Source organism: Microtus oregoni, unplaced genomic scaffold, assembly GCF_018167655.1.
Source record: "Microtus oregoni isolate MIOR12 unplaced genomic scaffold, Mior012 000050F_ref0000143, whole genome shotgun sequence".
Classification (NCBI taxonomy): Eukaryota; Metazoa; Chordata; class Mammalia; order Rodentia; family Cricetidae; genus Microtus; species Microtus oregoni.
The window spans coordinates 2,261,562-2,284,755 of record NW_024543256.1 but is presented as its reverse complement, the minus strand read 5'-3'; the positions used below and the strand labels follow the sequence as shown (position 1 = coordinate 2,284,755).

Genomic DNA, 23,194 nt, shown 5'->3' with positions numbered 1-23,194 from the left:
AGTGGCTAACATCCACATTCAAATACATACATGCAATATGTATCTTTCTGGGTCAGGGTTACCTCACTCCCGATTTTTTCTAGTTCATCCATTTGCCTATGAATTTCATGATGTCATTATTTTTAACAGCTGAGCAATACTCCATTGTGTAAATATGCCACATATTTTTAAATCTAGTCTTCTGTTGGGAAACAACTAGGTTGTTTCTAGTTTCTGGCTATTATGAATAGAACAGAAATAAACATGGTTGAGCAACAGTCTTTGTGGTAGGATGGAGCATCCTTTGGGTTTATGTCCAAGAATGATATAGCGGGTCCTTGAGGTAGTTCAATTCCTATCTTCCTGAGGAACTATTGCACTGATTTTCATAGTGGCTGTACAAATTTGCACCCCCACCAACAATGCAAGACTGTTCCCTTTACTCCACATCCTCACCAGTATGAGCTATAATTTGTTTTATTGACCTTGGCCATTCTGTTGACTTGTGTAAGATGAGATCTCAGCATAGTTTTGTTTTTCATTTCCCTAGTGGCCAAGAATGTCAAACATTCTCTAAGTGTTTCTTAACGATTTGAGTTCCTCTTTTGAGAATTCTCTGTTTAGATCTGTACCCCATTTTTTATTATTTATTCTTCTCTCATACAGTATATCCCAACAGCAGCTTCCCCTACTTCCACTTCTTCCAGTTCCTCCACCTCCCCTCTCCACCAGGTTCATTCCCCTCATTAACCCCCGCCAAAAAAAAATTAAAGCCCTTCTAGGGACATCAACCACGCACTGAATAGCAAGAGACAATAAGATCAGGAACAACCCCTCACATGAAGGTTGGGCAAGGCAACTCACTAGGAGAAAAGGGTTACAGGAGCAGGCAAAAAAAGTCTAAGATACCCCCACTTCGACTGTCAGGAGTTATCCCAAGAAACCAAGCCAACAACCATAACATATAAGCAGAGGACCTAGCATAGACTTACACGGGCTCTGCAATTGCCACTTCAGTGTGAGCCCCCCTGAACCCTGCTTAGTTGATTCTGTTAGCCAGGCTCTCCCACTGTCCTCAATCCCTCTGGCTCCCACACAATTCCTCTTTACCTTCTTCCACAGGTGTACCCCATTTTAGCTGGATTTTTTTGTTTTCTTGTTATCTAATTTTTGAGTTCTTTATATATTTTGGATATTAGCCTTCTATCAGATGTATAGATGGTAAAAATTTTATCCATTCTGTAGGCTGCCACTTTGTTGGAATGACAGTGTTTTTTGCCCTGCAGAAGCTTCTTCGTTTCATGAGGTCCTATTTAGTAATTGTTGATCTTAATGCCTGTTCTAACAGTGGTCTGTCCAAAACATCTTTTCCTGTGCCAATGAGTTTGAGAATATTCTCCACTTAATTTTTCTATCAGGTTCATTGTATCTGTTTTTATGTTTATGTGTTTATCCATTTGGAGTTGAGTTTTGTAGAGGATGTTAAGTATAAGTCTGTTTGCTGTAATGCTCTTTCTCTGTTCATTTGGGTATCAGAATAATTGTGGCCTCATAAAATGAACTGGGCAGTGTTCCTTCTGTTTCTATTTTGTGGAACATTTTGAGGAGTATTGATGTTAACTCTTCTTTGAAAGTCTGATAGAATTCTGCATGAAAACCATCTGGCACTAGGCTTTTTTTTGGTTAAGAGGCTTTTTAATAACTACGTATGTTTCACTAGGATATAGTTTTATCTAAATTGCTTATTTGATATTGATTTAACTTTGGTAAGAGTAGCCTATCAAGAAAATTATCAATTTCTTTTAAATTTTTCCAGTTTGATGAGGTACAGGTTTTTAAAGTATGTCTCCATGATTCTTTGGTTTTCCATGGTGTCTGTTGGTATGTCTCACTTTCACTCCTAATTCTATTAATTTGGATATTTCCCCTTTGCCTTTTAGTTAATTTGGATAATGGATTGTCAATCCTACTAATTTTTCTCAAAGAACTCTTTGTTTATTGAATTTTTGTATTTTTTTTGTTTCTATTTCATTGATTTCAGCCCTGAGTTTATTTCTTGCCATCCATTCCTTTTGTGTGTGATTTCTTTTCATTCTAGAGCTTTCAGGTGTGCATTGTCCATTTGTCTGTTGAAAGGTATTTAGATTGTTTCCCTTTCCTGGCTATTGTGAATAGGGCCTCTGTCCTCCATATGTGCACCCCCGACACACACACACACACACACACACACACATACACACACACACACACACACACAGTAAATGAAATGCTTTTTTTTAAAGTGTACCATTGACCATCAGAAAATATAAATATCTGTGTTGTTTATGCGAGGTGAGGTTTGGAATCATCTTTGAAGAATGGAAATTTTATAAAGAGTAAACAGTAAGGATGAAGCTTCCAATTGGGTAGCAGCTAGAGTTCTTGATGTTCTATAACTTAGGTATGTGGTATCGTCAATAAGTGTCTTTAGTTGGTCTTAGTGACAAGGTCTGGGGCATGGGGGTTACAGTAGCATTGGTTGCATATAATGTTTGGGGATCTATGGGACCTTGTTGGCCAACAATTATAAAAGAGGTAACTCTTAAGTCCACTCAGTATTGGAGCATGCTCTTAGGATTGAAGGGGGTGGGGTGAGAGGCTATGTGGAGTGGGTGGGACGGGAGGTGGATGAGGGGAGGGAGTGGGAATTTGGATTGGTATTTTTTTAAAGTAATAAAATAAAATAAAAAAAGAAATGCAAAAAAGGAGGTAACTCATTCTTGGTAGTATGTGTGATAGTGGTCTTGTACCCTGTAAAGATTTGTCACTTGTATTGGTTTAATAAAATGCTAATTGTCCGCTATGTTCAGCTAGTCCGGATTTATCCCATGCTTTTTCAGACCTAGGCCAGCTGACCTTGGTGAGTTCCTGATAGAACAACCCCATTGTCTCAGTGTGTGGGTGCACCCCTCGCGGTCCTGAGTTCCTTGCTCGTGCTCCATCTCCTTCTGCTCCTGATTTGACCTTGAGATTTCTGTCTGGTGCTTCCATGTGGGTCTCTGTCTCTGTCTCCTTTCATCGCTTGATGAAGGTTAATATTCATGAGGATGCCTATGTGTTTGTCTTTGGATTCACCTTCTTATTTAGCTTCTCTAGGAACATGAATTATAAGCTCAATGTCCTTTATTTATGGCTAGAGCCAATGAGGAATCCTGAGAACTCAAGAACAATCGCAGTGGGTTTTTGATCCTACTGCACGTACTGGCTTTGGGGGAGCCTAGGCAGTTTGCATGCTCACCTTATGAGACCTGGATAAAGGTGGGCGGTCCTTGGGCTTCCCACAGGTCAGGGAACCCTGATTGCTCTTCGAGCAGATGAGAGAGGGGGACTTGATCGGGGGAGGGGGAGGGAAATGGGAAGCGGGTGAGGGGAGGAGGCAGAAATCCTTAATAAATAAATAAATTTAAAAAAAGACAAAAAAATAAATAAAATAAATAAATATTAGAAACTAACACTGTATACTAAATAAATAAATAAATAAATAAATAAATGTTAGAACTGCAAAAAAATGCTAATTGGCCAATAGTCAGGCAGAAAATATAAGTGGGGTGACCAGGCAAGGAGAATTCTAGGAAGATGAAAGGCTCAGTCTGCAGTTGTCACCCAGACTCAGAAGAAACAAGATAAGGATACCTCACTGATAAAAGGTACCAAGCCACATGGCTAACACAGACTAGAATTATGGGTTAATTTAAGATGTAAGAATTAGCTAAAATTATGCCTAAATTATTGGCCAAACAGTGTTGTATTTGATATAATTTCTGTGTTATTATTTGGGTCTGGGCAGCCAGGAACCAAACGAACAGTCTCCTTTTACAGTAGTAGGGGTTTTATTTGGTAATGTCTGGTATCTAGTTGTGATTGGCCCCCCATTATAGGGTAACTTTATTTAAACTCCATATGTGAATATTCATTCTATCAGTTCTATTCTTCTATAGAACCCTGGCTAATATACTTGGTAAGAAACTTGGCAATTACCTATCATCTATAGGTATTCTAAATAAAACATACATATCTAAATCTTTAAAGAGAACATTCGTATTTGAGGGAAAATATGATATGCTTGTCTTTTTGATTCTGTGTTACCTTTCTCATTATGAACTAGTTAAGGAGCTATGGGGAAGAGGAAATCTTTCAACGAATGGGATGGTGTGGGAGGTCCCTCTGTCTATATTTTGCTTTTGTTGGTTAATGAATAAAGAAACTGCCTTGGCCTGATTATAGGGCAGAACTTAGGAAGGTGTGGAAAAACTGGACTGAATACTAGGAGAAGGAAGGTGGAGAGAGAGAAGCCATGGAACTGCCAGAGGCAGACGTGCTGAAACTTTGCTGGTAGGTGACAACCTAGTGGTGATGCACAGATTGCTAGAAATGGGTTAAATTAAGATGTAACAGTTAACCAAAAAGAAGTCAGAGATAATAAGCCAAGCAGTGTTTTAATTAATATAGTTTCTTGTGGTTATTTTGGTTCTGGGCAGCCAGGCCAAACAAGCGGCCTCCTACTACAATGGGAAAGAGAATATATTGTTATGATGTAGGATTACCCTCTGTATGCTGTGAATACCATTGGTTAATAAAGAAGCTGTTTTGGGCCTGTGATAGGGTAGAACAGAGCTAGGTGGGGAAAAGTAAACTGAATGCTGGAAGAAAGAAGGTGGAGTCAGAGAGAAGCCATGACAGATGCTGGAATTTACCTAGTAAGCCACAGTCTCATGGCAATACATAGATTAATAGAGATGGGTTAATTTAAGGTATGAGTTAGCCAGAAATATGCCTAAGTTATTAGCCAAACAGTATTGCAAATAATATAGAATTTGTTTGTGTTCATTCTCTTCCTTCCACCATCCTTCCCCTTTCCATTGGCACCCTTCATCTCCCAAAATAGTTCCCTTATGATTTCCTAGTGTGTGTATTGTGTGTACTCTTTTCTCATAGTAAATTCTCATCATTAAAGTATATGTAGTAGTATTTATTCAGTTAATGCCAAAAAGATCTGAGCTCTGCTTTTGTCAGTTGTTATCATTAATTTCTGTTTTTTTTAAACTTCATTATATATTATCCTATAATGCTCGAAGACAGTTTGCTTTATCTCATGGTTCTTTTCTTTTTGGATTGTCATTTTTCTCCTCCATACCATGAAACTACCTTTCTATTCTGGCATTGTGGTTTTTTTTTTAATTTTCGAGACAGGGTTTGGCAGAGGCAGGTGGATCTCTGTGAGTTCGAGGCCAGGCTGGTCTACAAGAGCTAGTTCCAGGACAGGAACCAAAAAGCTACGGAGAAACCTTGGCATTGTGTTTTATTTACTTTGAACAAGTATACAACCTACTGAGTCTAGTTATTATTACTTATATGTACAATCATTTAGGACTGATCACTTGGGATTGCTTATTAGGAGAAAACAAGATTGCAATACTAGAGAAAACTTATTCTCTTTCTCTCTCTCTCCCTCTTCCCCCTTCTCTCTCTCTCTACAGCCATTGATTGTACACAGCTCTGCATCTAGGGGGTGAGTGAAAATTTCCTCAGTCCACATTAGTATGTCAACTGCTGTTGTTTCATGCTGATCTTGTTTAGGTGACCATAATCTGAGATTTCATGGGTATAGCTTCCCTATCATACATAGATGACACTGTTTTGTAGCATATGTCTTGGTACTCTGGCTCTTACACCCTTTCCACCCTTTTCTCCTATGATATTCCCTGGATCTTAGGTATAGGGGTTGTGTTGTAGACTTATTAATTGGGGTTGGACACCCCATACTCATTTGTTCTCTATATTTGGACAAGTTGTAGATCTTTGTAGAAACTTTTGTATGCTACAAAAATAAGCTTCTTTGATTGGGGTGAGAACTAACTCCACTTACCTATAAGTATTTAGAATACAGTTAGAGATTGTGATTTAGGAAAATGGCAGTGGTAGGTTCTCCAGGGTCTATGATCACTCCAGCCATGGATAATTGACTAGCTTTACAATACCAGTCATAATTTTCCTCTTATTGAGTAGGTCTATTGGTTACCCTCGAAATATAATTGCCATTATTGCACTAGTGGGGATGCCATGCTAACTGGTCATTGTCCTGGTTTGCAGGCTTAACAGCTAGGTGGGGCTATTGATTCCTTTTTCTCCCTTGACAGCTTGCATAGCACCTTCTGATACGATGAGAATTTGTCCTCAGGGAGGAGGCTTCTATATCATTTCCAGTTCTGTCCCTGCAAATTTTGTGTCTAAAGTATGCAGTGTCTTCAGCAATAGGATCTTACACTCAAGTTCTGGTAGGTGATCAAGAGTCTATGTTACTTTATTAGTCTCTTAGATCTGCTCTTACCAAAAAGTTGAAGGGAAGTTTTCCATGGCTGGCTTCTTTGTTTTATTGTTTGTTGTTTGTTTTACATAATAATGGTTGTTGGGGAGAGCATTATCATCCCATGTGGCATATTTCTATTTAAACTGTGTGTGTTTGTGTTTAAGTAAACTTTTAAAATGTTTTATATGTTTTTTCAAGCATCTTTAGTGTTATTTATCTCTCTTTCCTGCCTTTCTTTCTGTATTACCCTTACTCCTCCACAATTAAAGCCCCTCCCTGTTTTCTCCTTTCCCTCTTCATAGAACTAATATTCTATTATACCCCACACCTAGAGCTCTTATCCCCTACTCCCACCATGTTCCTTTTCTACTTTTCTTGCTTCTTCAGTTACTTCAGGTTATATATCCAAATCTAAAGATTTGGAACAAGGATCCACAAATAAGAGAGAACATGTGACATTGCTCTTTCAGAGTGGGGGTTACCTCAGTATATTTTCCAGATCCGTTTATTTTCCTGAGTCTTTCATGATTTCAGTTTTCTTTACAGCTGAATAGGATTCCACTGTATATGTACCACATTTTCAGTATCTGTTCATCAGTTAAAGATCATTTATGTAGTTTCCATATCCTAACTATTGTAAATAGAGTGATAATGAACATAGCTGCATAGGAGGAAATCAAGTTCTTAGGATATAAAGTTTTTAGTTTTATGAGGTCTTATTTTTCAATTATTGACTTTAATTCCTGAGAAAATACAGTTCTTTTAATAAAGTTATTTACTATACATTTATCTTGTAAGGTACTGCCTATGTTTTCTTCTATTGGTTATAGTGTTTCAGGTTTCACATTAAGGTCTCTGATCCATTTGGAGTTGATTTTATGCAGGATGGTAGACATGGCTTTAATTTCATTCTTCTACATATGAACATCCAATTTTCCCAATATCATTTGTTGAAAATGGTGTTTCCTTCCTCCAGTGTATATTTTTAGCATCTTTGCCATAACAGAGGATTCTAATTACATTCACTCATGTTTGAGTGTTCTATTATGTTCTGTGGGTCTACATGTCTGTTTTTTTGCCATCACAATGCTTTTTTCTTTATTACTATAGCTCTGTATATAGCTTAAAATATGGTATGGTAATCCGTCCAACATTGGTCCTTTTGCTCAGAATTGCTTTGGCTATGCAGGGGCCTTTATTGCTTCCATATGAATATTAGGATTTTTAAAATTCCTTTTATGTATTTTATTTTTCATATTTGCTTTGTGGTTTAATTCCTCTACTTTATCTTCAAGTCTGTATATTCTATTTTCTACTTGATTGATTCCTGCAAAGCATTCTTCTGAGTTTTCTACTTGGGTTATTAATGTTTTCAACTTCATCTTCATTTCAGCTTGAATTTTCTTCAGCATTTCTGTCTCTTTTTGAATGCAGTTTTAAAATCCTGATTTTTTTCATTTCCTGGTGTTCATTTAGTTCAGTGGTTCTCAACCATTCTAATGTTGTGGCGTGGCCCTTTAAAATAGTTCCTCCTGTTTTGGTGACCCTCCAACCATAAAATTATTTCATTGCTACTTCATAACTGTTATTATAAATATCTGATATGCAAAATATCTGATTTGCAACCCCTAAAGGTTGCAACCACAGGTTGAGGACCTGACCTAGGTAACTGTGATTGAGTCATATTTCTACAGGGCTGGTGAATATAAGGAGGAGAATACTATCTTGTTCTTTTATAGTATGTGTGTGCTTGCTTGCACACATGTTGATCTGGGTTTGTGGATTTCTTTCATTGATTATGGGTCTGATGTGAGATTCTAGACTGACTCTGTTATATGGAAATTTGATTTGCTTTTGCTGTTGCCCAAGCTTGTATGACTTAAAATCTAGTATGAAGAGTTAGTAGATTAGTCCTGTGGCCACTTGGTACTCATTGTTTATTGGTGTTGTAGGAGTTATTTCAGTTCAGTGGTAATGAAGAAAGCATGCAAATGTGACTCCCAGTTTGATCTGCTTCAGCTAATGCACAATCTGTACTATCTGATATAGGCTTGGGAGTGTGAAGAAAGTTTGGGTGGGAATCTGGGACATTTACCAGACTGAGCTGGTACACAGTATGCGTGACCAGGGATAGGTCTGGGACTGGGGAAACAGCTCAGGGAAGGAATATGGCAGTGCATTTTAAAATCCAAATCAGTTAATTTTGTGTGTGTTCTAACTTTGTACCTTAAATCTTACTGCTTGTGCATTGATGGGGAAGCATTTATTAGTGGCAAGAACAGAGGCTGATAGATGACCCTATTAGACTTCATATAGCTTGAAGATGTTTTTGGCCCATAGTGTTCTGGCAACCAGTGTTGAATTTAGTTCTTGTGGTAACCACCATAAAGTGCCTCTAAAATGTCCAACCAAAAAGAGTGTAGCTGGCCAAGTGCCCAACTTCTGCATTCTTTAATCCATTATTATTTTCCTGCCAAAGCCACCGTTTCCATGGATGGCTCCCAAATACTGAATGAGCAAGGCAAGAATACTAATGAAGACCATTCCATGGAGACCTAGATTCTTCTAATGACCATTTTTGGCTTGAAGATTCTCCAACAATTTTGCTGAAACTATACAACTGCATTGCAGTCTAAGACCTTGCTTACATCTTCTTCTTCAGAAATTAGCTCTGCATCATGATATGATGGCTGTCCCAGTTTTAAAACTCTCTCTGCATATTCTTTCACATGATTTACTCCAATAACTTTCTTGCATGTGTATATTTCTATTTTGGCATCTTTTGTTTTGTTTCATTTTGAGACCATGTCTATATATACCTGGCTGTCCCAGAACTTGCCATTTAAACTAGGCTAACTTTAAACTCACAGAGCTCTGCCTGTCTCAACCTCCTGAGTACTGGAATTAAAAGTATACATTACAATGCCTGGCTTGACATCTTGTATTTTAGAAGATTTAAATCAGTGTAGCTGTCAGCATTACAATTGTGGAAGTTTTATATGTAAACTCTGTATATCTCATATCTAGCTGTTCTCTAGTGATTATTTTCAAACAGGCTTGGTCTTGCTGGATCATCACTGCCCCCTTCTCTCAACAAAAATTGTTGTTTATACTTTACTTACTTCCTTACCTCAATTCGGAATTGAATTATGAGAACTTGATGAAAATGAACTGCTTGTTCATTTCCCAGCCACCCAGATCCAAATAATCACACAGAAACTGTATTGCAATACTGTTTGGCCTATTAGCTCTGGCTTCTTATTAACTAACTCTTACATCTTAAATTAACCCATTTCTATTAATCTGTGTAGCACCATGAGGCTGTGGCCTACCAGTAAGGTTCTGTAAGGCATCTTTCTCATTTGGCAGCTACATGGCGTCCTCCTAAATCCACCTACCCTCTTTCTCTATCTCTGTTTGGATTTCACACCTGGTTTTGCTCTGCTAAGCCATTGACCAAAACAGTTTTATTCATTATCCAATAAAAGCAACATATATACAGAAGGGCATCCCACATCATCTCTCCTTTTCTGTCTGAATAAAAAGAAAGGTTTTAACTTTAACATAGTAAAATTACATATACAAAACAGTTATTAAACAAGAATTATAGTTACAATATTTAGTCCATTTACATTTTGCAAATTAAGGAAAATACTCTTATCATCTATCCTGTCTTTGTGAGTCCAAAGTTTCATATCTAATTTATCTTTTATCATAACTAAGGAAAACTATAACTATCTGTCTTCAATTCTTCACAGGCCCCAGAAGGATATATATTATTACCTAAGTAAACAGGAAGTGTATTGTAAGCAACTTCCAAAGTTCTCAAATTGACAGAGACATCATGCTGCCTGGACTGTCACCCAATGTTCTTCTGCAAAGTTGGGGTATCCATCTATAGCCTACAGCCCCATAGTATCTTCTGTGTCCTGCAGAATGTCTGGCAGACTCTTTCATGAAGTAGGAACCCTGAAGGACTGTTTCTCTTTCTTTAGGCAACTTCAGCAGTCATGTTTTTGTGGGTCCTGCATGTTCAGTTCATACTGCATATCATCAAGTAATACAGGCAAGCACAGTTTCTTGCCCAAATGACTAACAAACTCTATAAGGAGCTTCTTCAATGCCCATCATCCTCTTGAAGTAGATTGGTATGCCAGAAGCAGACATGTCTCCCTGTTGAGAAAAGTCTAAATTCTTAAAACATTTTAAATGCCATATTCCATAGGTCTTTGAAGCATTGAAGATTATCTAACTGAAATATGTCTCTTTATATCTAGAAAACCTAACATGACTGGAAATTTGATTATTATAAATGATTATGAATCTGTAATTTTTAATTATACATTACATTTTTAAATGAACTGCATAAACACAATACCCTAAAAACGAGTAGAAGTATATATACACAGTGTAACAAAAATCTACCTTAAATTTGTATCAATAGACCAAGATCCATACCAATGCAAGTATTCATCTCTGTATCACACCCCCCCCCCATTTTGGAAAATGACTATGACCATTAAACATGTATAACCAACCATTTTAAAATGAAAACAAACATTTATAAACAATTATTTTGAGAATTTGGGTGTAGTTTTCTCCAAGGTGCTTTCTGCTGTCTGTTGGGTGGAGTAGTTTTAGGGTTCGTGGAGACCTTTCAGGGGTCTTGTTCCATCAAACCACATTAGCCTGGAAGGAATCCACAGATACTTGTCTTCTGTGGAAACAAAAGCAGAACCTCTTTTCCAAAGTAACATATCCTTAAACTCAAAATTTTGAAGTCAAGATACCCTTAATATATATATATATATATATATATATATATATATATATATATATATTTGGTTTAGCTTAGGAACCCCCAGAATTAAATATCTATCTACAGTCAAAAATTCAAAAGAAACACCATAATATACATAATCCAGGCTCTTTGTGTATTTTCCATATATATGTGGCTTTTTAAAAACTCTATTTCTTGTTTTTTATTTTTTAATTTTCAGTTTTTTGAGATAGCATATCTCTGTGTATTTTACTCTGTAGACCAGGCTGTCTTTGAACTCACAGTGATCTGCCTGCCTCTGTCTCCCAAGTGCTGGATTAAAGGTGTGTACCACCACACCCTACTACTCTCTTTTCCTTTTTTAGGACTTTCTCTATCCCTTTTCTTTTCTCTTCCAAACCTATGTATATTTTTAAATACACTGTAAACCATTTATAGGTGTTTAAAATGTAAATCTGTCTTTACTGTATATCTCTATCTTTTTCTGAGCACATGAATCTTTAATTTGCTAAGTGATATGGCTAGGAATAAATTTTGAAGTAGATTGGTGCTGCCAGGAGCAGATGTGTCTCACTGTCATGAAAAGTCCTGAATTTTAAAAACATTTAAATGTTATATTCTGAAGGTCTCTGAAAGATTTGAAGGATTCCTAAGTAACTGAAATATATCTCTATATATCTAGAAACCTAACTAACATGACTACAATCTTGACTATTATAGATGACAATCTATTAACCTATATTTCTTAATTATACATTACATTTTAAAATGAACCATACAATCATAATACCTTAATCAAGAGGAGAAATATAGATATAACAAAATTGACCTTAAATTTGTATCAATCAACCAAGATCCATACCAATGCAAAGTATCCATCCCTATACTTTAAATGTAAAGAAACAATTATAAACAATATTTGGGAATATGGGTGTAGCTTTTTTTCATACTTCTTCCTGCTGATTGGGGGCACTGTTAATCAGGTCTTTAATGGTATATCCTTTGTGCTAGGTTCATCTCAGTCAGCAGTTGGGTGAACTAATTTTTTGAGGGTGTTCATGGCAGTCTTTCAGGGGGACATGGTCTATCAAACCATATTTGTCTGGAGTATTCCACAGGTTCTCACATGTGGAAACAAAAGAAGAACTTCTTTTCCAAAGCAACTTATTATTAAGCCCAAATTCTGAAGTCAAGATACCTTTATAATATACATGGTGTTTTAGCTTAGCAGCCCATATAATGAAATGTCTCTCTGTACTTAGCTCCTTCACAGTCAAAAATTCAAAGATAACACAATAATATACATAATCCAGACTTTCTGTGAATTTTCCATCTTTATTTGACTTATTTGTCTTTACTCCTTTTAATCTATGACTATCTGTACTCTATCTCTTTAAAGACTTTACCCTTTTTAAGCCTTAACTTTATTTTATGACTCTCTATACTCCTTTTCTTCTATCTTCCAAGCCTAAGTACATTTATCCAATACTATGACTCATTTAGAATTCTTTTATGTCTGAATCAATCCTATTGTGAATCTGTAATTCTTTACTGTCCAGGAGCACTTTTGCTTTGTGCTTTTAAAATGCTAAGTGCTTAAGAATCTAAGCTGCAACATTACTGGGTCAAATAAGGTACCGCCTGCTTGCCCTGCCCAGCCCAGGATGGCAGAGCCACTCACACCTCTGAGAGCCAAACACACTGTCCCAGTTCCAGGCACACAGCCATTCCATGTTGCCATTAAGAAAGCTGCAGCAGTCTGCTCACAAGCCCCATTCAAATGCTCTGTCTCCTCAAAGAGCCAGAGGTTGCAGTAGCAGCATAGCCCAGAAAGCCTGCATTTCAAAACAGCATGCCCCCCGCCCCGCTACTGTTGCTGGATCAGGAAAATCTCTCCAAAAGAAGCTGTGGCACACTGCCAGCAAACAGCAAGAAAGCTGTGTTTAAACTCTGTATTTTTTTCATCTAGAATTCCTTTTCAAGCCCTCTCAGGTTTTACGTGGATTTAGTTGTCCACATGGGCACCAATCTGTAAGAGGAGGCCTGCTTGTTTGTCCTGGCCACCCAGCTAGCTTAGCCCTGAAATAACGACACAGAAACTGTATTAATGAAATCACTGCTTGGCCCATTATCTCTCCAGCTTCTTATTGGCTAACTCTTATATTAATTTAACCCATTTCTATTAATCTGTGTATCGCCATGTGGCAGTGGCTTACCGGGTAAAATTCCCAGCATCTGCTTCTGGTGGCTCCATAGCATCTCTCTCTCACACTCTGCCCTTCTTCCTCCCAGCATGACATTTAGTTTTTCGCACCTACCTAAGTTTTGCCCTGTCAAGGAGCCAAGGCAGTTTCTTTATTCATTAACCAATGAAAGCTGCACATAGAAGAAGGAACTCCCACACCATGCCATCTCTGGGACTGCTGGGTGGGAGCTGTGCTCACCACCTCAACTCTGGGAAACACTGTGTAGAACAGAAACCTTTTTATTTTTTGTCTGAGTAAAAGCTAAATTTTTCATGCAGCATGTTGTGTGGTCTGGAAATGTCTCTGTGTATGACAGGAGGAATCCACCATGTTCTCCTGTTTGTGCACACCTGGCAGACACCATCAAGTTGGTTGCCCAGGCAGGGAGTGCTGAGCTGCTGAGAGGCTCTCAGCTACTTTCTTCCTAACTCTGAGCAGGCATATAAGCACCCAGATCCAATGTGGGTGGCAGCCACATGAGCTAGCCCCAAATGTAGAGGCATCATTACATAAATGGAGACTGCTCGTTCATTTCCCAGCCATCCAGACCCAAATAATCACACAGCAACTATATTAATTACAACACTGTTTGACCAATAAGTCAGGCATATTTCTAGCTAGCTCTTACATCTTGAATTAACCTATTTCTATGAATCTGTGTATTACCATGAGGCTGTTTCCTACCAGTAAGGTTTTGGCAGACATCTTTCTCCTTTGGCAGCTAGATGGCATCACCTGACTTCACGTACTCTCTCTATCTATGTTTGGATTTCCCACCTGGCTTTACTCTGTGAAACCATTGGCCTAAACAGCTTTATTAATTATCCAATAAAAGCAACACATATACAGAAGGACATCGCACATCAATGAACATTCCTTTAGTTCATATAACCCAATACATTACTTGGTAGTTATTACTAGATACTGGTAACTTTGAAGAAAATGACATCATCTTTGCTCTCCTTGGATTTTGGTTTCTTGCAAAAAACAATCAATTAACCACAATAATTTGAACTAATAAATGTATAATTATGTTTTAGAGTGCATTCTCAGAAAAAAAGTAAAAGTGATCCTTGAGGAAGTATTTAGGATATTGTAGATCCTCTTCTTCTCCCTGTATCCACCAATTACATTGATGGTTTCATTCAGTGACTTTTAATAATAATGGGCAACTCCCAACTTTGTATCACTAGCTCATGTTTATTTCTTGATCTCAAAATGCATATAACTAGCTGCCTTTCTGATATTTACACTTATAAATCAAGGATATATCTCAAATTTAACATCCCTATCAAATCCTTATCTTTTTCTGCAAAGCTATATTTTCCTTATATTGGTTAATAACAATTCTACTCTCTGTTTATCAGTCCAATCAACTTGGATCATTATTTCTCATTTTCCCCATTATATATCTAATTAATCATCAAATCATATTGTCTGTACCTTCAAACGTGTACAGATTTGGTTTCCTTTTCATCATATCTGCTACTACCACCCTAGTCTACATTACTATTTTTTCTGCATTTCTGCTGCAACAGCAATATTGCATTAACATACAAATAAATCTCTCTCCTTAGCCATTTTATAGTTTCTTAATACAGCAACCTGTTAACTTATTTTCCTAAGAAAAATAAAAACAAACAAAAACAACCTAAAATGGTCTTCCTTTTCTGTCATAATTATTTTTTTAATCTAATCTGGCCCAACCAGCCCCCTTTCTGACTTCTCTCTTCTTATTGAACTTCAGCCATATTGTCTTCTTTGCTACTCTTTGGTCCCAACAAATGATCAGAACTTAGAGCCTTTGCACTGGTTGTCATCTAAAACTTGCTTTACCTCGGATATCCTCATTATTAACTTTTCTTTTGATCCACTTTTTCTCCTGTTTGTCATCCTTCTTAGTGAATTGTACCCTGACCAAGATAGTTAAAAGTCCAACTCCACTGAAAATGGTTTCCTGTAGAAAAGATTGGCCTTGGACTTACAAGGTAGTCAAGGATGATTTTGAATTCCTGATCCCCTTTACTGCCTTCTAACTAATGGGTAAACATATGCTACCATACCCAGATTTGTCTTGCTCTTTTATTACCTTTTAATTACTATATAATTTATATATTCTACTTATTTTTATCTACTTTCTTTTTAGTAGGTATGTCCAACCCATTGACCACATATGCCCTGGGATAGCTGGGAATATAGACCAAACACAAAATCATAAACTCACTTAAGTGCTGGATGTTTTTTCTCACATATAGATTCTACCTTCAAATTTTTAGATTTCTGTGGTTTAAGTTGGATTGTTTGTAGCTATCAGGAAATAAGAAAAGAGCCATGAGACAGAAGTAAAAAGGAGGCCTTAGGAGAATGAATAGTAAAACATGTGATATTAAAAGCAGTTGAACAAGATTACTAGGCATGAAAGGTTTAAATGCTATGGTAGTTAAAAGGACAAAGTGGGATGGAGGGTTAACTGAAACTAAGGATGCATGAAAAAGTCATATCAAAAACTATATTTTATAAGCCGACTATAAAGTATAATTTGTAGTCAGAGGCCGCTCGTTTGTTCTCACAAACACCCAGACCTGAAATTATCACTCAGAAATCTATATTATTTGCAATACCATTTTCCCGATAGTTTAAGCATATTTTTAGCTAGCTCTTATATTCTAAACTAACCCATCTCCATTAATCTGTGCATCACCAAAAGGTTGTGGCCTATGAGCAACATTTCAGCATGCTGTGGTAGGGGCATCTGTTTCCTGTGGTGGCTACATGGCTTCTCCCCAACTCTGCCTATGCTTTCTCTACATCTCTGGATTTTTCTGTCTGACTTTACTCTGTTAAGCCATTGGTCAAAAGCAACATTATTTATTAACCAATAAAAGCAACACATAAGACAGAAGGACTTCCTACACCAATAATTTCAAAATAAATTTGAACAGAGATACCTTGCATGAATAGACAATGCTACTCCCAGAAATCATGGTTATTAATGAAAATTTCAGTGTCAGGTACAAAATGCTTCCTTGTGAGTTACCGGTCAAAACAATACAGGCTACTGTTGTCACTCTTCGTTACCCACTAGAACTAGATTTTAAGACAATATTGCTGAAGGAACCATACATTTACATATGTTATAGGACATAAATAAATTAAACTGGATAATTCTATCCTACTGGGTAGTTTTCATAGTGACAGAAGATGTCATTCACACTGCTGATGGAAATACTTAGCAGTTTTATTCAGATGTGGACACTGTATTTTACAATACGACCTGCCAGACAAGAATTGTACACTGGTGCAATAATGATGATGGGGACAACTGACTGCTTTCTGAGTGGAGTCAAGACCTCCTCCACAGAGGGGAATACATGTCTGGTGCTGTAAAACTAGTTAAAATCCTATTGCTAGGAAAGTCACAAACCCTAGGGAAAACCTACTACAAATGTTTTACTTAATAGGATATGTTCTGAAACTTCCTTCTGAGTACTTATATTTATATCCATAGACAAGTATTGTTCTCAGCCTGTTAGAACAGCTTCTTTTATTAGTGGGCAACAGTTAATGCAGAGACTCATAACTAATAAAAGTGCTAAGAATAATTGATTATTGAATATTCAGCCCTAAACAAACATCTATATCTCTAAGCCCCAGAGAACTTCATGTAAGAGGAGGCAGAAAGATTGTAAGAGTCAAAGGATGGGAAGAAGTGCTATGAAACACTGTGTTCTGGATATGATGCTACCATTGCAATCATGAAAATATAGTAGCCATGGCTATCTGAATAAGGTATGCACCAAAAAAAGGAGAGACATGAAAGTAGCATAACTAGTTGAGATGAAGAAGGAATTCAGCAGGAGTGGCAAGGAACAATAAAGAATGATATGGGATGAATTTCATAATATTATACTGTATACCTAGATGAAATTGCCAAAATTTTAAATGGAAAAGTTATGAATTATTTTCATTTTTGTAACAATTGCATGAGTTTCAGGCATAAACTTTATAGATGACTAAGAAAGCAGGAATTTATATTTGTTTTATTCACTGATATATAGCAAGTGTTGGATGGAAACAATGCTGGATACTAGTTATGTACCTAGTAAGTGTTAAAATTAATAGACTAATTTTATATATTTATTTTAAAATTTAATTTAATTTCAATTATATATAAAATACAAAATTATACATATTTAATAAAGTACTATGTGATATTTAAATAAATACTTAAATTGTATAATCAACTCTAGTAAAGAATATTTTCTCAAATAATTAGTTAATGAGACTGTTAGGAAAGATTTGGCAGTAAATTGGTGTTTAATCTGAAACCTGGAGGATAAGAAAGAATGAAGGAGAAAGATCAAGGTAGGTACAGTATATGTATGTATGTATGTATGTATGTATATATATGTATATATATATGTATATATATATGTATGTATATATATATATATATATATATATATATATATGTGAGATAGTCTTGAGCTGGGTCTATCTTTGTGAACTCTTCAGAGACATTGAAAATGGTTAAGCCAAACCTGTATCTTCTCTCAAGGATCTAACTAAAAATGGCAAAAGAAAATCGAGGAAACTGTTGTTGAATAAATTGAAAAATCAGTATTAAGTGTATGCACAGAAAGGCCTGTAAAGACACTGAGTGGGCAGTTATTCTTCCTAAGAGAGCTGGGAATGTGTTATAAATATGGTGACATTTAAGCTAGTTCTTAGGCAGGAGAGTGACATGACATAAGTGTTTTAAGAAGATTAATCTGGCAATAATATAGAAAATGGATTGGAATATGAATGGACTGGAGGCAGAGAAACCATCTAGTCTATGGCAGTAGTCCAGGTATGAGGTGATGAAGGTATCTATAAAAATGGAAAGAGAAGGGCAACTCTGAAAGACATTTGGAAGAAAAAAATGACAGGAGTTAAATGGTTTCTTGGCTTAATGCCTTTCAGAGATAATGGTTCTTCATCATAATAACCATGAAAAGATCCCAATTGACCTATGCTGTAATTGTCTACCCTGACTAGAATTTCTAGTTATGGCTATTTTCCAAAAATTTCTGTTATTGTGATTGATACTTATTGGACCTTAATTTACATTAAGATAATGTTAATCCCCAAAGTTAAGAAGTTCTCAAAAGTAATTTTGAATATGAAATAGCAAATCATTTTTTAAATAAAAAGAATAAATTTATAGGATTGTGTTGAAAGTTTATAATAATCTTCTAGTTCCATGTCTGTGTGGATATGTGTGTGTGCAAAAGCAAAAGGATATAAAATAAGGATAAATATAAGTGACATGTACCAAAATGATTGGTATTTGAAAGAAATACTCTATGATCTTAGAAGAATCATGGTCTATTAACATGGGTAACTTAACTCATATGATGCTATTTAACTACTCTCATTGATCAAAGAAATTAAGTAACAATGCTATATGACTAGATTTCTGTAAACATATTACCAAATTTAACAAAGAAAAAGTAGAAATCTTCAGTCTATTAACCAAGTGTGCTGAATATCACTTAAGTTAAATTTTAGGACAGATTTTCAATTAAAAATTGCAAGGGTATCAATTTAAACCTCATTTTTATTTGTGACAAGTTTACTACAGATTGTTTATGGCAGTGTGGCATAATACATATGTATACTTATATGTATATATAATGAATAAGTAAATATAATTTTATTAACATTTCTTTTATGATAACCCTCGAGGCAACAGAATATAGGTTATATAATTAATATAATTGTGTGTTAATAAATGATATTCAGATCATGCTAATTAATATTCTATAGGCAAAACAAGAATTTGTCGATGACCTGTTAGAATCCTTACCTTGGCTTGACCAGTCAGTATTTTTTATCACTTTTTAAGGTAAAGATTTAAAGCAAACAGCCTATCAGTTTTAAAGAGTCCATTAAACTGGAAGAGTAATTCAGTCCAGTTCCTGTAGTTCGAATTGTAATTGGTCTTAATAATAAAACCTCAGGAGTTGGAGAGATGGCTCAGTGGTTAAGAGCATTGCCTGCTCTTCCAAAGGTCCTGAGTTCAATTCCCAGCAACCACATGGTGGCTCATAGCCATCTGTAATGGGGTCTGGTGCCCTCTTCTGGCTTGCAGACATACACACAGACAGAATATTGTATACATAATAAATAAATAAATAAATATTTTTTTAAAAAGAAAAAAAATAATAAAATCTCAGAGTCAGGTATTAGGGGGTGAAAGCTGAAAGATCAGAGAAGCAGAGCAGCCAGCCACTAGTTCTTACCTCTACAAAATCCTCAGACTGAATGAGGTATTCTATCTCTTTTAAGACCTCAGATTGAATGCATGGGTGAGAAATCCTGTCTCTACTGATTGTCTGTCTAAATTCAATGAGCTCCGGTCTCCTCCCACCTTATATTCCTCTATCTGTCCAGCCATATCTCTTCCTGTTTTCACCTCCCTAATGTTGAGAGTAAAGGCATGTGACTCCCAAGTACTGGGATTAAAGGTGTGTACCCCCACCACATGGCTCTGTTTCTCTTTGAGGCTGGATCGATCTAGTGTAGCCCAGGATGGCCATGAACTCACAGAGACTGGTCTGCCTCTGCCTCCCAAGTGCTGGGATTAAAGGTGTGTGCCACCACTGCCTGGCCTCTATGGCTAACTAGTGGCTCATTTCACACTCTGATCCTCAGTCAAGCTATATTTGTTAGAGCACAAATAAAATATCATCAGAAATTCCTATAAACCTATTAATTTCTAGAAACAGTGTTAGGTGTTTGAGTACAGAAAAGAATGAGGGGCTGAGGAAATGGATCAATAAATAAGGTGCTTGCTATACAAGCATAAGAACCTGAATTCAATCCCCAGCACCCATATTAAAGGTTAGGCATAGTGATACATGACTATTACCCCAGTGCTGAGGAGACAGAAACAGGAGGACTTACAAGGGCTCACTGGCCAGCCAGTCTAGACAACCAGTGAGCTCCAGATTAGTGAGTGGGAGACCTTGTCTCAAAAAATAATGTGGCAAGTGATCGAGGAAGACACCCAAGCATTCACAGACTTTGATTGTAAGAAAACAGGGGTTGGGGTACTTGGGAGAGGTTAGAGGGAGAAAAGCAGAAAAGAAATTATATAATTGTAATTGCAAAAAAAAATTTTAAAAAGAAAGGCAATAATGTATTTTGGAATAGCTAAATAGGCATAATGAGATAATTAGGAAGATGTGAGGATTAAAGGTATCTATATAGTAGGTGATAATATAAACTATAAGAACATTGAATCTTATCCTAAAAGGCCTAATGATCCTTTCAAAGGAATCTTTGTTTTGTTGTTGTTTTTTGGGGTTTTTTTTTTTTTGGTTTTTTGAGACAGGGTTTCTCTGTGGTTTTGGAGCCTGTCCTGGAACTAGATCTTGTAGACCAAGCTGGTCTCGAACTCACAGAAATCCGCCCTCCTCTGCCTCCCGAGTGCTGGGATTAAAGGCGTGCACCACCACTGCCCGGCTAAAGGAATCTATTTTATTTTAGTTTATACTTCCTACATGCATCTGTTCAAATATATCTATTTTAGTTTAGTTTATACTTTCTACACACACTATACAAAATAAGAAGGAAAGAGTGGGTAATAGATCAGTTTCATCTTTTTTGAGTGAGAAATCATGATGACCCTGGACTAGTATTATGACAAGTAGTGATATAATTAGGGTTCAGAATCATTTAATGGGTAAAAGTTCTCGTGACTGGATAATTGACTTTGAAGAAGAAATTTTTAAAAAGAATGTGCCAGGTTTGAGACATTGATCTCTGGCATATACAGCTGATTGAATTGAATTGTAATTTACTTGAGGAAAAATTCTATGGTGATGCCAGTTTATATGTAGGGGAGATTATTAAAAGTTATTTCATGAGTATATGAATATTTATTTCATTTACTGATGTAGTTCCAGTACCTGTATGTTCCTAGCACCCAACATGTCTAAAGTTTTGATATATTTAAAATAAATGCTCTGAATTAACAGGAGAGAAAATGGTACAAAAAAATGGTACAGAAACAATTACTTGAAGAGGTAAGTGGCTACATTGTCACAATATCCAGGATCCAAGGATACTGGATTACACATTATATTAACATTTAAGTACAGTGCATCATTTCATATGCAAAAGAAACATGTACCTCATGTTCTGAATTTTATTTCAAGTCTTTTATTAATTGCTTCCAGTCTTAATTTCTTTGGTTCGAATGAATTCATAATTTGAATTCTTGTTGAAGGTGTTGATCAGCTGTAGGAGTTCTTTGGTGGAGTTTTTGGGGTCACTTATGTACACTATCATATCATCTAAAAATAACGAAAGTTTAACTTCTTCCTTTCCAATTCGAATCCCCTTGATCCCCTCATGTTGTCTTATTGTTATTGCTAGAACTTATATTGAAGAGGTATGGCGAGAGTGGACAGCCTTGTCGTGTTCCTGATTTTAGTGGGATGGCTTTGAGTTTCTCTCTGTTTAATTTGATGTTAGCTGTCGGCTTGCTGTAAATAGCTTTTATTATATTTAGGTATGACCCTTGTATCCCTAATCTCTAAAAGACCTTTATCATAAAGGGGTGCTGAATTTTGTCAAATGATTTTTCAGCGTCTAATGAAATGATCATATGGTTTTTTTCTTTCAGTTTATTTATATGATGGATTACATTGATAGATTTGTGTATGTTGAAACAACCCTGCATCTCTGGGATGAAGCCTACTTGATCATAATGGAAAATTTTTCTAATGTGTTCTTGGATTTGGTTTGCCAGTATTTTATTGAGGATTTTTTCATCAATGTTCATGAGTGAGATTGGCCTGTAATTCTCTCTTGATTGGGTCTTTGTGTGGTTTTGGTATCAGGGTAACTGTAGCTTCATAAAAGGAATTTGGCAATGACTCTTCTGTTTCTATATTGTGAAATACATTAAGGAGTATAAGTATTGGCTCTTCTGGGAAGTTCTGGTAGAATTCTGTATTGAAACCATCTGGTCCTGGGCTTTTTTTGGAAGGGAGGTTTTCGATAACAGTTTCTATTTCTTCCTGACTAACAGGTCTATTTAGATTTTTCACCTGGTCTTGGTTTAACTTTGGTATATGGTACTTATCTAAAAAAAATGTCCATTTCTTTTGCATTTTCCAGTTTTATGGCATACAGGCTTTTGGAGTAAGATCTAATGATTCTCTGAATTTCCTCTGTGTCTGTGGTTATGTCCCCATTTTCATTTCTGATCTTATTAATTTGTGTGTTCTCTTTCTGTTGTTTAATTAGTTTGGATAGGGGTTTGTCAATCTTGATGATTTTCTCCTAGAACTAACTTTTTGTTTCATTGATTCTTAGGATTGTTTTCTGTGTTTCTATTTTGTTGATTTCAACCCTCAGTTTGATTATTTCCAGTCTTCTACTCTTTCTGGGTGAGTCTGCTTCTTTTTTTTTCTAGAGCTTTCAGGTGTGCTGTTAAGTCTCCAATGTGTGCTTTCTCTGTTTTCGTTAAGTGGGCACTTAGTGCTATGAACTTTCCTCTTTGGACTGCTTTCATAGTGTCCCATATGTTTGAGTATGTTTTCTCTTTATTTTCATTAAATTCAAGGAAGACTTTAATTTCTTTCTTTATTTCTTCCTTGACCCAGGTGTGGTTCAGTAGTTGACTGTTCAGTTTCCATGAGTTTGTCAGCTTTCTGGGGGTAGCAATGTTCTTGAGTTCTAACTTAATTTGTGGTGATCTGATAAGACACAGGTGGTCCCTAGAAATTTTTTGTATCTGTGGAGGTTTGCTTTGTTACCAAGTATGTGGTCAACTTTCCAGAAGGT

The 23,194-nt window shown here is 36.3% G+C and overlaps 1 protein-coding gene across 1 annotated transcript in view; it reads left to right on the top strand.

The window, feature by feature from the left end:
* The window catches only part of LOC121437077 (trimethyllysine dioxygenase, mitochondrial-like), a 117,560-nt gene that overhangs the window by 3,576 nt on the left and 90,790 nt on the right, over positions 1–23,194 (top strand). Inside the window, exon 2 of the mRNA XM_041636928.1 lies at positions 5,496–5,527. The gene's annotated coding sequence lies outside the window, so the exon portion shown is untranslated. The remainder of the gene's footprint in view (positions 1–5,495; positions 5,528–23,194) is intronic.